The 13,797-nt window shown below is 39.5% G+C and overlaps 1 pseudogene; it reads left to right on the top strand.

Annotated features, from left to right (window-relative positions):
• Positions 1-2,826: 2,826 nt before the first annotated feature.
• LOC132301520 (anthocyanidin 3-O-glucosyltransferase 2-like) lies at positions 2,827-9,376 on the top strand (annotated as a pseudogene).
• Positions 9,377-13,797: the final 4,421 nt, after the last annotated feature.

A 13,797-nucleotide genomic window follows, 5' to 3' on the forward strand; every position in this document is an offset into this window, starting at 1 on the left:
GAGGAAGGAAAACATATAGTGAAGCTTAGATCAAGGTCATGTGATTGTAGAGAATGGTAGATTTCTGGCCTCCAATGCAAACATGCAACTGCAGCCATAACACACAAAAGAACAGATATTGAACAATATTGTGATCCATGTTTCTATAATGAAACATACATGAGAACTCATTCTAGTATGATTCACCCAGTACTTGATCAGAGAATGTGGACTCCTGTGCATTGTAACCCTGTGGAACCTCCAGTTCCAAGGAAAAAGCCTGGCAGACCAAAAAAAGCCAGGACTAGCGATGCAGATGAGCCTGCAGTTGCAACTAGTGATGATAGAAAGAGCAAATCCCTACAATGCTCACAGTGTGAAGAATTTGGGTACAACAAGAGAACATGCAAAGTAGGTTAACCCAACCAGGTAAATCACTTATAAATTTTTTAATATTAACTGAAAAGTTAATGCCCTTTAACTTATGACATTATTTGACACTATATAAGAACTTATAGGGACATACAAGTACACCAAGAAGCAGTCAAGTTGGATGTGGAAGTTCAAGTTTTACCAGTTTAACAGAAGAGGTATAACTTTTTTTTTAAAAAAAAAAAGTGGTTTAACTTTTTTCCTATTTTTCTTAAATAGACTAAGTTTATTTTAACTGTAATCACAGATGATGAGGCCTACATCAGCTACTCAATTTGGGTGTCAAAGCTCAATGAGGAATGTAGGTTGAAAAGCCACTGTAAGCACCAACCAAGTTGGAAGAGGGTATGCAACCTCAAATCAATCAAAAAGCACCAACCAAGCTGGAAGAGGGTATGCAAGCTCAAGGTCAAACCAAGCAGGAAAAGGCATTGCAAGCACCAACTAACCTGGACAAGGCTCTGCAACATCAAATCAACTAAGAAGACCCAATGCAGTTAAATTTGCAGTTTGAAGAGGTACTGGAAGAAGCAACAAATGGAAGGGACACTTGAAGATGGAGAAGAAGGCAGTTGAAGATGCAGCCATAATACAGTTAACTATATTTTTTTTGTGGACAATTTATGAAACTTTTGTTGTTTAACTACTTTGTGGGTAACTCAGTTGTGCAAAAAGAATAGACAGATATATGGTATAGCTTTTGGTATAGCTTTTGGACAACTGACTTTTGCTATAGCTTTTGGACAACTCTGAATTTTATTAGTAAATGATATGGTATGTTTATGGGTAACTCAGTTGTTTATATGGTATATTTTGTAGATAATTGGTTGTTTGTATAAATTGTTCATATTTATGGGTTGTTTGTCATATAGGTCTGAATTTTTTGTCAATGCAGTTTGTCAATGCAGAGTTTGTCAACGCAAAACACATAGCAGCTTCATTCATTACAAAAGAATTCCATCATTCATTAAGAACTCCATTAAGAACTGAACATCATTCATTACAAAACATAATTGCTGAAGGCATACCACCTTCAATATACAACTGAGAAAAATGCAAGAAATAAACTTGCATTGATAAGCAGCTTCATGAACCCAAGGGGTTTTTCAAACATTGCAAATTGAGACCTTATCTCACCAATTTTACAGATTGTCTCACCAATCTCAGACCTTAGTACATCAATTTCAGACCTTATCTCACAAATTTCAGACCTTAGCTTACCAATCTCAAAACTTATCTCAGCAACATTTGTCATAATCTCAGGAAATACATCTTCTTCGTTACATGTTGTAGCAGAGTCCATCACATCCTCTGTAATGCAAGTTATTGGATTGCACCATTCCTAAACACCACAACTTCTAGTTGGACAAACATAATACAACTTCCCTTTATTGTTATAATCATTAGAACCTATTACCTTAATTACACATTTTGTTTTTGATTTACATTTGCAATACAGATCCATGTACCTTGAAGCTTTTCCCTTTGAACTAGTAGGCATGTTTCCAAAAAGAAATGAAAATCCAGATATTTGAAGAACAACTCGTAACCCACAAGACCTTTGCTATTCTCCAAATTTTTGAAAAACAAATCATAACCCACAAAAATTAAATTTTCAAATTCTTGAATAACCAAATTGAAAATTCAGATATTTGTTTTGAAGATAACAAATCGAAGCTAAGAATTCAGCCTTTAATTTCTAGATGAACATAACTTACCCAAATGGAGCCCTAAGTTGCAGACAGAAGAACAATCTTCTTCTTCATCGTTTTTCTTCAAATTCCAGAACAATCTTCTTCTTCTTCTTCCTCTCCAAAGCTCCCAACACTTGATTTGCACAACACAACCTTTGTAGAGCAGCAACTTCTCACAACGGCAGCAGCTTCGTCTTCTTCTTCTCTTCAGCCCTAAGAGACCCGTTCTATAGCACAACGATTACAAAATGGGTTTTATATGTGTGTGTATATAGGGTAATTTACACAGACCTCTCCCATGGTTTGCCATAATTATAGGCGGCACCCTTCCTGTTCAGGAAATTACTCGGACCTCCCCTATTTTTTAAGGGTATTTGCGGCATTTCAAAAAAAAATAGTAGCTGACGTCATCGTTTTCCGTCGTTGACCGTAACGGAAGGGAGGTCCGTGTAGAATATTTTAAAAAGTAGGGGAGGTCCGAATAATTTTCTGAACAGGAAGGGTACCGCCTATAATTATGGCAAACCATAGGGGAGGTATGTGTAAATTACCCTAAAATAAAATAGTATAATATATATATATTTATTAGCAGGCAAAGCTATTGCATCACTTGGATACATACTTAATGCTCCAAGTGGTCTATATGTATACACACAGCAGCAAGCACTAGAAAGCATATATCAACAACAAATAGAATCGCAAGTTCAAAGTCTTCCCAAAAATGAAGACTTTAGTAGAGCTGGTCTTCATCCCTGGCCCCCCAGTCGGTCACATAGCATCGGCGGTGGAGACAGCCAACCTCCTCATCCGCCGCGACAAACGGCTCTTCATTACAGTAATCGTCATGAAGGTGCCTCTTTACACCAAGACCTATACTCATACGCAATCAATGTCTGAAGACGCGAACTCATGCATACGTTTTGTGGAACTTCCTTTTGAAGAATCAAAAAGCAAGCCCGGTGTACAAATCATGACCACCCTTATAGAAAACAACAAGACTCGAGTGAGAGATGTTGCTGCCGGAATCCAAACCAATAAACATGCTGGGTTTGTTGTTGACATGCTCTGCACCGGCATGGTTGATGTAGCTGATGAGTTGGGGGTCCCATCCTACGTCTACTTCACATCAGGTGCTGGTTTTCTTGGCCTCCTGTTTCATCTCCAGTCCATCCACGATGACCAAAACATAGACATTACTCAGTTCAAGGACTCGGATACTGAGTTGTCAGTTCCAAGTTTTACGAATTCTGTTCCGGCTAAGGTCTTGCCATCTGGGGTGGAAAACCAGATGAGTACATCCGGTACATAACAATTGCCCGACGGTTCAGACGGACTAAGGGCATCATGGTCAACACGTTCATGGAGCTAGAATCCCATGCAGTGAAGTCCCTATCGGACGGTAAGACCCCGCCAGTCTACCCAGTGGGACCTGTACTCAACCTCACGAGTGGTGAGAGGAGCCACCAATCCGATACTATCATGAGCTGGCTCGACGATCAGCCACCATCATCGGTGGTGTTCTTGTGCTTCGGGAGTATGGGAAGCTTCGGTAGGGAACAGGTGAGAGAGATTGCGGATGCACTAGAGTGCAGTGGCTACCGTTTCTTGTGGTCCTTGCGTCAGCCTCCACCAAAGGGAAAGGTCGAGATTCCAAAAGAATATGAGGATCCGCAAGAAGTCCTGCCGGAGGGATTCTTGGAACGGATGGCAGGGATGGGAAAAGTGATTGGCTGGGCGCCACAAGTGTCAGTGTTGTCACACCCGGCGGTGGGAGGGTTTGTGTCACATTGCGGGTGGAATTCTACGTTGGAGAGCTTGTGGTGTGGAGTGCCCATGGCAGCATGGCCTCAGTACGCAGAGCAGCAAATGAATGCTTTGAAATGGTGAGAGAGTTGGGATTAGCAGTGGAGATCAAGATGGACTATAAGAAAGATCCAAGAAGAGAAATAAATCCAGTGCCCTTGACAGCGGAGGAGATAGAGACCGGGATAAGAAAAGTTATGACGGATGATGGGGAAATTAGAAAGAAGGTGAATGAGATGAAAGAAAAAAGCAGAGAAGCCATGATGGAGGGTGGATCATCCTACATTTCTTTGGGACGTCTGATCGAGGATGTGATAAAAAATATGGATTTCCACTCTTAAAATCCGGAATAAAGGATGCCTCTCAGTGCACATACTTTTCCATGAACTATGGTGGTCTTCACTTCTTTTCAGCTGGATACAGGTTCTCCATGAGCTGCATGACTAAATCAAAACAGGAAGTCAGATCTTTAATGAGCTATCAAATGCATATATTTTGTTTTAATGGAAAATGATATTAACATTGGCTGTTATTTAGATAGGATTTATATATATTGCAACTATTGCTAATCCTAACTTCCGAAAAAAAAAAAAAAAAACTTTTGCTAATCCTATTGTGTTGAGGTAATTTCCCATTATGAGATTACTATCACGTGCATAACAAAGGCTATTACCTAGAAAGTTGTCTTCACACGCACATATCTCTTACTCTATTTTTCTTTTATGTTATGATTGAATTTATTATGTCTCTTCAATATTAATTCATCTGATCCAAATCATTACACACTTTCGAAAATCGGATTATTTGGTATCGTATTGATAAGACTCTATTTACCCGCTTCTAGAGTCATTTTCTGAGTAACAATATACTACGGGCTTCCATATGCTATCATGCAGGCTTCTAGGACCTTCATTTCAATCGGTACGTTTTAGCCATGTTTGTCGCACTGGCAATAAAATTGCTCACGAGCTTGCTAAATTGTCGAAAGATGATCTCACTCAGGATGTAGCTCTAGTTCATGTTCCTACTAATATTCTGGCCCTAGCTTTTCTTAATTGTATCTCTTGATTATCTAGGGTATGTTTGGGAGGGCTTTGGGAGGCCGCTAAATGGGCTTCCATATGCTAGAAAATTTAGGTTGTTTGGTGATCATGAAGTTTTCTTAACGGATTTTTTAAAAAAGTCCCACACTTCAAAAGCCCGTTAGGCTGAAGCCTAGTTTTGAGGCTTTTGAAAACCACTTTATAGGAAGCCTGGAGTTGATTTAAGTAATTGATGAGCACTGAAAAGTGCGTATTTAAACCCCTTAAGCTTAGACATTCTAGCACCTTTATCTATCTGACTTTACCATTTTAGATTGATTTTGTATTATTTCCATTTTCAGGCACTTATCCCGAAAATAAGCTAACTCAGCCAAATAAGAGCTTAATTGAAACAATTTTGGGATTAAACAAAGAAAAGAGCAAAGTGGAGAAAGAAATAAGCAAATGAAGCCAAAGGTGACAAGCAGCAAAGTTCGATCGATCCAAGTTCAAGGTTCGATCTATCGAACAATGATCGATCTCAGCACTTCAAGATAGATCCAAGCCTAGACCCAAAACCATAAAGTCCAAAAGTTTGATCGATCCAACACCACCCTTCGATCGATCGAAGACTTTTGTCCTTATTCAAATGATTGATCATATCCACAGCTGTACCACCCACTAACCACATTTGTCCTTTTCCCATAAATATCTCCCAAAATATCTCGGATTTGTCTTTTCCCAAAAAGCTCAACCAGTTGGATCGATCCAGCCTAAGATCGATAGATCTTAGCCAGTTCGATCGATCCAAGTCCAAGGTTCGATCGATCGACCATTCTCTAGTGCGAAAAAGTTAAATTTCCATCTCATTGAAAGTTGTCATTTATCCAATCATTAGGGAATATTGTGTGCACGACCCCAGCAGACTTTGGGTGTCATTTTGACCTACCTATATAAGGATAAGGATTGTTTTTTACAAGGGGATCCAATATTGTTTTCATATCATCACTTGGAGAGGAAGCTTAGAGGAGTAGGAAGCTAGAGACACCATTGGAGACTTTTCATCGACTAAGGAGCATGCCTCTTCCATGGAGTTAGCCCTTGAGGGTTGGAGCATCATCACCATGAGTGGGTAGACATCCTCGTGGGGCTAGAGTTAGCCCCAAGCATGCTTTCTATATCTTAATCTTGTGTATTATTGAGGGATTAGTGTTGCAATTAATGTTTTGACACTTTGATATATTTAGATCTTATTTGTTCAATGATTCATGTGGTTTAATGCTTCCAATTGATCATTTCATTCTATCCATATGTCTATGTATGCTAGAATAGATGTTCATGTACTTGTCTCTAGATTTTGTATTATTGATGCATGTTTATGTGTATTGATGCTATAGATTTGGAGATTGTCAAAACATAGTGCTTAAAGGAATGCTCTTATGATTCTCTTGATGGTTCATACTTATTCCTTGATGGATTGTACCTCTCCCCTAGTTTATTTTCATGCTAGTAATGTATATGTAGTGTAGTTGTAGTGTAGTGTTAAATGGGAGGAAAATCTATGCTTGTTGTTTGATGATCCAAGCTTTTGAATGCAAGTAGTATATATCTCTATCCTTGTGTTGTATTTGGATTGTGAGCTTAAGGAAATGATTAATGACTTGTTTCGATCTATTGTGCCTTTCATATGTTGTTTAGACAATATATGCTTCATTACTTAGATATATTGTGCATTTCACATGATGTTTAGACAATACATGCTTAACTAGTCATCCTTACTTGTTGAATCAACCAAACACACACACACCAATATTGCAACACACCATTTTCCCTCATTAATCACTTGGCAATGATATAGAAATGCATTGCTTGGTGGTGATCTCTAAACCCCAAGATCTCTCTCTCTTGCTTACTCTTAATTGCATTTTTTTGCTATCACTTAGTTTAATTTAGTTGTTCTTTAATCAACCAACCAACCAATTGTTTGATCACTCGACCTACTAGCCCTAATAACGATTCGACGACATTACTCGATCCCCACAATCCCTTGGGACGATCCCTACTCGCCCTAGCTATATTTATAGTGAAAGGTAGTAGTGGCTTCTATAAATGTAAAACTCTTGGCCCTCGCCTTAATGCACACTCTTAAGCTTGTGCTATAGCAACACTCAAAGAGAGTCTCGACAAGTTTTTGGCGCCGTTGTCGGGGATTAATTGATTAGATTAGGCAACGTCGGAATTGTGGAATTGATTAGGATTAGTACTGTTTTGATCGTGTCTTATTGTGTTGTTCTTATTTGATTAGGTGCATTGTTGGAGAGGAAGCAAACAAAGGAGCCATCGAGCATTCAATTCAAGCAAGCAAAAAAAGTAAAAAGCTAAAAGTTCTAAAAAAAAATTGTTAAGCTAAGCTTTAAACTTGGAGTTGAAGTGCTATAGGACCTTTGTGAGACTTTCTCTACTCAATCCCTTAGTTAAATCGTCGGCCCGCGTGGAGGCTTATTTTTAATTGTCTTGCATCATTGTTGTAAAGCATGGGAGTATGAATTAAGTGTTTGTGGAAGAAGTCTAATTGCATTGTTGTGAAGGCATAGTGTTTGTCATTCTTTGTGTTTGTTGTGTTTTGCATTGTGCATGCATGGACGTCGTTCATTGAGACCAACTCTTGTCCCTCTTGATTTACATCTTGAATCTATCGTTAGAAATCCTAGGGGAAGAGGAAGTTCATATAGAGCCAATCTATCAATGGATGACCATAATGACAATCATGTTGAGGACCTTGGTCACATAGACCAACAAGGTATCCTTCATCCCAATGTGCACAATAAGAACATACAAGTACCTTTAGGCATGCCTAGGCTATTCATTCACCAACCACCACAACAACAAGGCCAAGTTCCATATGGAATACCAAGGCCAATGTATGCTCCACAACCTCCCATCAACAATCAAGGAATTCAAAACCAAGGTGTTCATGTTGCACCTCAAGTAGCTAATCCACCTCTTGCTTTAAGAGACCATTATGTGCCTAATGAGTATAATGCACCTACATGCATCCAATTGCCTCTATTTAAAGCACGTCATTATGAAATTAAGCCACAAACCATTCAAATGCTTCCTAACTATCATGGACTTCTAAGTAAAGAACCTTACAAGCATTTGGATGAGTTTCTTGAAGTATGTTCCACCGTAAAATATACGGACATGCCGGAAGAGGTTTTAAGACTTAAACTTTTTACATTCACCTTAAAAGACAAGGCAAAGTATTGGTTTAACAATCTTAGGCCTTTTTCAATCACCTCTTGGGTAGAAATACAATAAGAGTTCTTGAAGAAGTACTATTCAGTTTCAAAGACCAATGTCATGAGAACCTCAACTCGAGAATTTTCACATGGGGATGGAAAAACGTTTCAAAATGCATGGGAACGCTTCAATAAATTGCTTAGGAAGTGTCCACATCATGACATGGCCAAATGGCAATTAGTTCAATATTTCTTTGAGAGCTTATCGGACAACTATAAGGGTATGGTTGATGCTTCCATGTGTGGCTCATACATTGATAGGCATGAGGATGACGTGTGGCGTCTCTATGAGAGCATGAGTGAAAATTCTTTGCATAGAACACTATCATCCAAGAATGGTATAAATTCACAAGGTATGAAGAGTGTTGGCTTACATCAAGTCGACCATTCAAATGAAATAGCCACCGAAATAAAGTCTTTATCTCAAAGGTTTGATCAATTTTTGATTAACCAAAACTCAGCGAACCAAGTATCTTCCATCCCTAACCATTCTCATCGTGCATCAAATGAAATATGTATGACTTATTCTAGTGTTCTTCATTCTACTTCTCATTGTCCTCACGAACAAGTGCAAAATGAACCTAATGAACAAGTCAATGCAGCTTTTGTGAACCAAGGGAACAATCCTTATGGAAGTCACTATAATCCAAGTTGGAGGAATCATCCGAATTTCTCTTGGAAAAACCAAGGAGAGGGCTCAAACCCTTCCCAAGGAGGTTTTTAAAGGAAGTACATTCAACCTCTACTTCAAAACCAAGGATCCCAAGGTTATAGACCTTATCAATCACAAGGGAATCAATTTGCTAATTCTTATTTTCCCAACCAATCTTATTCCCAAGGTAATACTAGAAGTCCAACCTTTGGAGAAAAAGTTTTGAATGCTTTGGCCACTTTAGAGGCTAACACTCAATTGTTTCATTCTCACTCTCAATCTATTGCGAAGCTAGAAACCCAAGTAGGGCAAATAGCAAGCACTCTTAATGTAAGAGAGAAGGGAAAAATGCCTATAAATGCCCCACCTAAGCAACAATGTATTGTGGAAACCCATTCCTCATCGGAAGGCCACACCATTGAACATGTTAATACGGTGACTACCTTGCAAAGTGGTAAGATTATGGACAATCAAGTTGGAATGTCCAATGAAGAGAGTAAACCGGTGCAACCTCAAGTTGTCACCCATCCCGTTTCACATCCCATTCCTCCTTCATTGCATATACATGATCCTGTAAATGAGAAAGTTTTGAAAGATGTGTTTGAAAAAGAAACTTTGAAAAATGATTTTGAAAAGGTTTTGTTGAAAAATGATTTTGAAAAGGTTTTGTTGAAAAATGATTTAAAAACTTCTTGTGTTGAAGAGAGTTCAAAAGAAAATTTTGAAAAAGTGTTTGAACTAAAAGTTCCATTTCCGGATGCCTTAAAAGGATCCATTTCAAAAGACAAGCAAAAGGCAAAAACCAATGAAATTATGGAAATGTTTAGGCAAGTGAAAGTTAATCTTCCAATATTGGATGCAATCAAGCAAATTCTAGCTTACGCCAAATTCTTGAAGGAGTTGTGAACCCAAAAGCAGAAGAACAAGAGCCAAGCACCAAGGAAAGTGGTTTTGACCGAGCAAGTAAGCTCAATTTTGCAACATAACACTCTTCCAAAATTTAAGGACCCCGGTTCACCCACTACATCATGCATTATTGGTGATTATATCATTAATCGAGTGCTTCTTGACTTAGGAGCAAGTGTTAACCTTCTTCCATACTCGGTTTATGTCAAATTGGGCCTAGATGAATTGAAACCGACGTCGGTAGTTTTGCAACTTGCCGACCGATCCATTAAGAAGCCTAGGGGTATAATTGAAGATGTTTTGATAAAGATTAACAAATTCTTCTTCCCGGTTGATTTCGTTGTCATAGACACGGAACTGGTTCCCAATCCTAAGAGCCAAATTCCCGTTATCCTTGGTCGTCCTTTCTTGGCAACCGCTAATGCCAACATCAATTGTAGGACGGGGATAATGAAGATCTCATTTAGCCACATGAAGGTGAAGTTGAATATCTTTAATCCTACACCCAATTCATTTGACAAATATGAAGGAGAGGTTAATGTTATAGATAAATGTCATGATCTTCAATGTCAAGGAAATGAGCTTTTGTGTAAAACCAAAACTTCCAAAGGATCATCTTCAACCTTGCATTCTCAAAATCTTGTTTCAAATTCTTGCTTTGAAAGGGTATGGAAGCCCAAAGGTTGTAATTACATAGACAAGAGACCAAAGATTTCTTTTGAGCTTAATCCAACAAGTTCTTCAAAGAACCATTTGTTGGGTGGAGTTCAAAGCATCTATCACCCCAACAAGGAGGAGATGCATTATAAGATCTTTAATCTGGGCTAAAAGAGCCCAATGTCTTGTTAGAGACATTAAAGACTAGCAAAGGCATTCGTAGGGTGTCAAAACCCTATTCCTCCCCCATTTTTATCTTTCATTTTATTTCTTACATAGTCTAGATACTTGTTTTTAGTTCATATGCATTTCAAGGAACTTTAGTGAGGATTGCATAAGCTTTCATGACAGTATTGAGCATTCTGCATAGTTCGATCGATCTCAAACTTGAGTTCGATCGATCGAACTCCATTCTGCATCCAACACTTAGAAAATTTTTTGACTTGCAGAAACCTGCATTCAAATCACCTCTCTGTCCTATCGTTCGAACTAACTCTTAGATCGATCAAGAGACCTTCGATCGATCCAACTTCAAAGTTCGATCGATCTCATGATTCAACACTTAGAAAAATTTTGAGCTTGCATCAACCTGCATATTTCAACTCTCTGTCCCATCGATCGAAACATTCCGAGATCGATCTGAAAGTTCTTCAATCGATCCAACTTCCCAGTTCGATCGATCTCATGTTCCAACACTTAGCCAATTTTTTGAGCCAAAAACCTGCATAATTTTGCTTTCTGTCTGATCGATCGAACTCTTGTTTTGATCGATCTCAGTCTTCATTTCATTATTTTGACTTTATTTTGACTTTTCAAATTTTTAAAAATTCAAAAATATTTTCACTTTTATTTTATTTTCATTTTATTCTATTTTATTTTTATTTTTATTTTAATTTCATTTTACTTTATTTTATTTTATTTTTCAAAATGTTTTCAAAAATTCAAAAATATTCTATTTTAATTAATTTTTAATTATTAGTGTTTCTTCAATTAAATCCAAAAAAAAAAAACCAAAAATATTTTATTTTATTTTCCAATTTTTAATTTTCAGTTTGCAATTTAAAAAATTTCAAAAATCCAAAAATACTTTGAAGAGAGTTCATCAAAGTTCGATAGATCACAGTTGATTTCGATTGATCGAACTCTATCGGGAATGTTTTTAAAAATAGAATCGAGGGTTCTCACGATCGATCATTTAGATCGATCTCACCCTCCCTCAAACCCCGACCCCCTCTCTCGTCGCCGTCACTGTGCATCATCACCTCTCTCACCTCCGGTGAACCTCCGGCGAACCTCCGGCGAAATCAATGAGCTTCGACCGTCTCTTCATCTTTCCAGATCTCGGATTTCATCTTCCTCTCTTCATCTCATCTCTTCCCATCCATTTGAGGTAAGATTCGTAACCTCATGCTTGATTTTCGGCTTAGATTTCATGTATCCATGCTTTAGATGTCGAATCCATGCTTATTAAATGATCAAATCCACCATTTTTGAAGCTTCGAAGCACTGTATTTCCATATATATATGTGTGTGTTGCTTCGTGTATATACTTTACATATTTTCGGATTTTGATCTCATATTGGGAGTTTGGGCCTCGTTCAATGATGGGGATTTATTGATTTGATGTGTTGTAGGGCCCACAAACATGTTCGTGTGGGCCCCATGCTTCCAAGGTCACAGATCTGTGACCTTTGAGTTTTCAATGTCGCATAGTTCGATCGATCGAACTAGTATCTCCGATCGATCTTGAGAGATCGATCAAACTCATGTCTCCGATCGATCGAAGTTGTGAGATCGATCTCACTTACTTTCGATCGATCCAACTTTTGTGATCGATCTCACTTCTTTTTATAATCGATCGAACTTCACAGATCTCACACACACACTTCATTCATCATATCTTATGTTCATGTTATCATATATATGCCCAATTCCTGTGATATTTCACATTGGATGCATTTCATACTTACATTGTTTAGCATGTTTCATATTCTACCACTTGTATAGATTCGTGTCATATTTGTTTTGTCTAGTTTTCTTGACATACACGTTTCTATTTCATGCTTAAAAATTTCTTATTTTGGCACTAACTCCCATTGCAAGTTTTTCTTTTTCTTTTTGCATGCCATGGTTAAGAAGAAGACCGTTGTCAACAGGCAACACGGGCCCACCTGACATATTAGGCCACGGACAGAGGAGCCAGCAAAGCCCTCTTATGCACAGCGGGAGCCAGCACAGGCTACCCCACCTCAGTCACCATCTCATGAGCCTGAGGATGACCACATACCGTCCACCTCTAGAGCTCATCCTGCTTCACTCCATCACCATCTCCACCGTATCATGGAGCTGAGCATTCACATATACCAGCTCAGCCTGCTCAGCCAGCTCATCTGGAGCGTGATAGGCCCATGCCTCGATATGCGCGCATGACGCTCGACCATGAGTTAGAGTTCGACATGGCCTTCTTCTCTAGATCGGTGCTGACCCGATCCGTCTACAATAATATTATTCAGAGGCGCCTAGCCGCTATTCTTGCCTCCGTCACAGAGCCGGTCTACCCACGGCTGGTTCGGTTGTTCTACCAGAACCTCTGACCATCGTCGCGTACCACAGCCGAGATGGTCACTTCTATCGATGGCCATCCGATCACCATTACAATGGACTCTTTAGCTCGCTCTTGCCGCTGTCCACACAGATGTCCTCCAGAGTTTCAGGACACATATCCAAGGCTATTCAGGCCTTCTTATGCCGACATGGCAGTTTTTCTCATAGGTCAGCATACTAGTGGCGAGACCTTCGCCACCTGGACATTCCTTCCAGACGACCTTTGGTTTACTGATTCCATTCTCTATTAGAACATATACATGGAAGGGCACAAGATCCAGAGTAGGGGCGATTATCTGACAGCCCTTTACTCCTTCTACACCAGGCACTGGGTGTCCATTCCCGCGCTCATCTGGAGTATGATGAGGAAGCTGTATGACGAGTACATCAGCAAGGAGACACCCAGACGGGCTAAGTCTCTTCCCTTCAGCCACCTCATCACCCAGATCCTCATCGATCAGCGCTACCCCATCCATCCTCGGGAGCACCCCGAGATAGGTTCCTGTCACTTCCTCAAGAAGGACTGGAACAAGACCTACCGCTCCATTATTACCAGGCTGCAGGACCACGCAGTACTGGCTGCAGCAGAGTTAGAGCTAGAGGAGGCGGAGGCACCGGCCTAGGCAGAGGCACCAGCACCGGCACCAGTAGAGGCAGCAGCAGCATATCCCGCAGCGGACGACGCACCAGTCGATCCAGCTGTCGAGCATTTAGACATAGACTTAGAGCGCCTTACAGACGACGTA

This window comes from Cornus florida, unplaced genomic scaffold (assembly GCF_030987335.1).
Source record: "Cornus florida cultivar Cherokee Brave unplaced genomic scaffold, ASM3098733v1 CherokeeBrave_3.0.0_Hap2_Chr03, whole genome shotgun sequence".
In the NCBI taxonomy this organism is placed as follows: domain Eukaryota; kingdom Viridiplantae; phylum Streptophyta; class Magnoliopsida; order Cornales; family Cornaceae; genus Cornus; species Cornus florida.